We start from the raw sequence: 5,048 nt of genomic DNA, 5'->3' as shown, positions 1-5,048 counted from the left end.
AGAATAAGCCTAGATGTAAATTGGGATAGGTGACGCCCACCCTGCCTTTGGATGAAGTATGTGACAATTATTTGGGTCTTCCAGACCTTCAAGCTTAGGTGCCAGGCATTGATTTGGCGAGAGCAAGGTCTAAACTTGGGTTAATGAGCACTAAGTGTTCTGGTGGAAAAAGGGGAGAACTGAATCCAAACAACTTCCACAATATCAGGCTTAAAGTCTGTCTTCTGTTAAGAAGGGCAAGAAGAGATGAGGTAGAATTATTCTTTTTCTATTTTTATTTTCTTCTGTGCGAACATATAACGCTTGTTGCCATCTATGTGAATATTTTGCATTTTGTCTGTAAATGTTTGCTTTTCTCAGATTTTAGCCTGAAATAATCTGTGGTAAAAATGGTTTCAGGGACCTGGCTAATTCTGCTGTTTTGTTAAGATGGTAGTCCTCAGAAATGTAACCTGAGGACACCTGTAACATGACCTGTTCCACCTCCACTGCGCATTTCACAGCACAACCACTGCACAATAAACTCTCTTTCTGCTTAACTTGTCAGTGATAGCTGATAATACTGTGATCCATAAGGCAGAAATGTCTTTTGGTAACCAGCACTAGCCAGAAAAACTGGAAAAAAGATATATATCAGCTGTCACGGTTGACAAGTAGACAAAAATAAATTGCATTAAATTAGATTTATACTTAGGAAAACTAATGTGGTTTGCAGTCTTATAATCTGTTATTGTGTAGCTCTATCTTATGCTTGGTTTGAATAATTGTTGATAATATCTGGCTCTTTTGAACCAAATTATTGGTCTGTGTTTTTTCTTTAAATAGTATATTTCAGTATGTTTTGTTTTTTTGTTTTTTTTTAAATGTCTTATAATTTCTCATATAAATGTGGAAAATGTAGTTTAAGAGAAGGGATTGAAATGTAGTAACATGATCATGAAATGAAATGTACTAAATTTTTTGTTATTGTTTTTTAAGTCCTATTGAGATATGAACTTATTCAAGATTGGTGCTACCTTTCCTGCACAAATTTTGTAGTTTTTCTAATTAAATGCATGTACCAATTAACCTACTAGTTAACTTTTGTGTCCTATTTACTCTGTGATCACAGAATGTGCCTGTATTTTCAAATTTTAGTAGATATCACTGCTCATCTCACTGTCCTGTGTCTCATAGCCCAATAAGTTTATTTAAATATAGGAATTTAAATCGCCAAATTTAATCATTATTTAAATCAACAGGAAAGAAGCCTAGACTGAAGTAGTTTATTTTAGTCATGTTTTACATTCACATATTTCAATCAGTTTCTGAAGCAAAGTTGGAACTTATTAGTAAGGGTTTAGTGTAGAGTCTCAAGCAGTTCAACAAGGCCAAGTGCAAGGTCCTACATCTGGGTCGGGGCAATCCCAAGCGCAAATACAGTCTCAGTGGGGAATGGCTGGAGAGCAGCACTGAGAAGGACCTGGATATGCTGATTGAAGAGAAGCTCAACATGAGCCTGCAATGTGCGATTGCAGCCCAGAAGGCCAATCATATTCTTGGCTTGTCAGAAGAAGTGTGGCCATCATGTCAGGGGAGGTGATTCTGCCCCTCTGCTCCACTCTCGTGAGACCCCACCTGCAGTACTGCATCCAGCTCTGGAGTCCCCAACATAAGAAGGACACAGACCTGCTGGAGCACGTCCAGAGGAGGGCCAAGAGGATGAACTGAGGGCTGGAGCACCTCTCCTATGAGGAGAGGCTGAGAGAGTTTGGGCTGTTCAGCCTGGAGAAGAGGAGGCTCCGGGAAGATCTTATTGAGGCCTTCCAGTATCTAAAGGGACCCTACAGGAGAGCTGGGGAAGGACTTTTTACAAGGGCCTTGTGGAAAACCAATACCAGATGCAATTTTGTCTTGACATTGCTGCTGTGCCACCATCTTCTGGGAGGACCATCTTCTTCACGGTTTTGGAAGCGGACAACCTCATGTGCCTGCGCAGGGATCAAGGGTGCGAAAAGAGCAGGAAGAGGCTTGTAGGAGAGCAGCGCTTCTGGTCAACCTGCGCATGAGCGAGATCCATATATAAAACGAGCACGCACCTTTTGGTGCCCCTTTTTTGTTCTTTGTTCCTCCTCGCTTCCCTGCTGTGTGCCCCCCCCCACGGACCCCAGACTATATGAAGCATGTAATGATAGAAGCCTTCGAGCAGAATCTGCAGAAAAACTGTTGAACTCAGAGTCGTAGTAGCGAGCTTTCTCCCTCTTTCCTTATTTTCTTCCTTACCCCCTTTTCTTTTTCCCCTTTGCCTTCCCTTCACCTTTCCTTTGTGCTTTATTCTTTGTTAAAAGTACTAAGTAAAAGGTTGTAACATTTGACCGACTTTAGTGTCTTAATCTCATCCTTGAGATTATTTTTAACGAAACCTTCCTGATCTGGATCAAGACAGGCCTGTAGTGACAGGACAAGAGGGAATGGAAGAGGGCAGGTTTAGATTGAACATTAGGAAGAAATGTTTTACTTTGAGGGTTGTGAGGCACTGGAACAGGCTGCCCAGAGAGGTTGTTGAGGCCCCATCCCTGGAGGTGTTCAAGGCCAGGCTGGATGTGGTCTTGGGCAACCTGGTCTAGTTGGAAGTGTCCCTGTCTGTGGCAGGGGGTTGGAACTCGATGATCTTCAAGGTCACTTCCAACCTAAACCATGCTATGATTCTATGATTCTATGATTGATGACTAAAATACTGTATTTGGTGCTTCTTTTTGGTGCAGCAGGATAACATATTAAATAAATATTAAGAAATATTAAAGACCATTTAGCAGCTTTAGCTATTTTTAAAGGTATCACAGAAAATGGAAATTAAAAATACAAAAAAAAAAAAACCGTAGAAAACCATCACTTTAGCTCCTTGGCTCTATGAAATTTTTTGTGGGTTTGTTGTATTAAGAAATGAATGGGACACAAGTTCTTAACAGGTTGATGGACAATTATAATTAAGTAAGATTTTATGTAATTAAGTTGATTTACAAGAAAAAGGAGAAAAAAATCAGAACCTATTTGGCTACTTGTCCATTAAAAATAGAATTTTTGGACCTATTCTTCAAGCTTTTTAAAAAAAACAATTCTGTTTATATTTTTCTTCTAGTTTTGTTGTGCAGTGAGAATATGATTTTAGGACAATTCAGGCTGAGAAGGACCTTGTTGTGGTATAACTTCCTGCTCATAGAAGAGTCAGAAGTGATCTCACACTGGGTTGCTCGGGCTTCATCCAGTTGGGCTTCTAAAACTCCAAGTACAGAGCCTGCATGGTCTTTGTGGACAACCTGCTTTTCTGCTTGACTGCCCTCAAGGATAAAAAAAAACTCTTTATATCCAGTCTGAACCTCTTGTTTTGTTATAGATAATATAAAAGATACTATAACTTCCAAAATATTGTTTTACACTTATACATGTATAATGTAACTGGTGACAGAATATGATATTTGAATTTCTTAGAAAAATTAGCAGCAAACTTTGAGGGCCTGAATATTATGTTTTTACCTTAATTTTATCTGTTGTATTTCTAGCAAGGATGGGTCTATACATCATATGTCCTAATTCAAATTTAATACATTTTTTCATTACAGAAAATATATTTATTTCTTAATAAATTTGCATTCATTTCAACTGACATATGCTTTCTGAATTACACGAATGCAGTTTCATATACCCTGTGCTGTAATGATGCGTGGTTGTTTCCATTGACACTTTCCTGCATAAAGGGCTGGTAGCTCTTAAGATTAAATAAAGAAAAAACTAACTGAAAATAAGGATGAAAATGGAAATTTAATGTATAAATATATTAATTAAACTGATTATTAACAGGGAAGACTGATAAGTAGCTGACAATGAGAATGGGAATGGGATTACTAAGCAAGTAAAATCTGAGTGATAAGTTGGACTTCTTCGTGAAGCTGGACCCTTAAAGATCCATTTTCCAGGTATTGAGAAATACATAAAATTAAAAATTGCTACTTGTTCTAATGTATGTGTTGTATAATCAACTTCAAAAACAGATAAATAATTAAAAAAGAATGACATTTACTCAACTTGAAATGATATTATAAAGAGATTTTTCATAGAATCTGCTCAATAATGAAATATTTTATGTCTTTAGCAGAATGAAATCAAATCCAGGTTCTATAAATTTGGAGTAAAATAAATGTCAATACCTCTCTACAATAAATGAACAAAAGAAAACAAACAATACACATAAAAAATTCCATAACTATACTGACATGAAACAACTGTGACATATCTGAATAGCTACGCTCACATTCCCTTCTATATTAAAAGGCTAGATACTGAATTACTTGATTTTTCTCAAGCTCACAGGCAATTTAAGAAAGTAATTTTTAAAGTCTGCTTTAGCTCATACTATACTGCCAATTTCTTTGAGTGTTGATTCAATGTTGTACTTTCCTTAATGTCAAAAAAGCTAAGGGAAAGTTAAAAAGTCACTCAGGGTGGAGGTTCCTTTGGGAAACAAGGAATTCTTATTTACCTTTGCGTTTAACATTAAGTTTTGACAGATATCCAAATGCTGATAATTCTGTGGCCAACAAAGACTCCTTTGGTGTGGAAATAAACTTAGAACTCATAAAGAGATGGGATTAATGTGCACATTTGAGCCCATTATTAACCTGGCCTTACAGTTTCAGTTCAAAACATCCTTCAATGAGGATCCTTGGATGTGGGGAGGGCAGTGGATGTTGTCTACCTTGACTTTGGCAAGGCTTTCGACACTGTCTCCCACATCATCCTCATAGGCAAGCTTAGGAAGTGTGGGTTAGATGAATGGACAGTGAGGTGGATTGAGAACTGGCTGACAGATAGAGCTCAGAGGGTTGTGGTTAGTGGTGCAGAGTCTAGTTGGAGGTCAGTAACAAGTGGTGTCCCTCAGGGGTCAGTACTGGTCCCAGTCCTGTTCAACATATTCATTGATGATCTGGATGAAGGGGTAGAGTGCCATCAGCAAGTTTGCTGATGACACAAAACTGGGAGGGGTGGCTGACATGCCGGAAGGCTGTGCCGCC

Source organism: Charadrius vociferus, unplaced genomic scaffold (assembly GCF_000708025.1).
Source record: "Charadrius vociferus isolate BGI_N301 unplaced genomic scaffold, ASM70802v2 scaffold235, whole genome shotgun sequence".
NCBI lineage: Eukaryota > Metazoa > Chordata > Aves > Charadriiformes > Charadriidae > Charadrius > Charadrius vociferus.
This window is presented reverse-complemented; position numbering follows the sequence as displayed.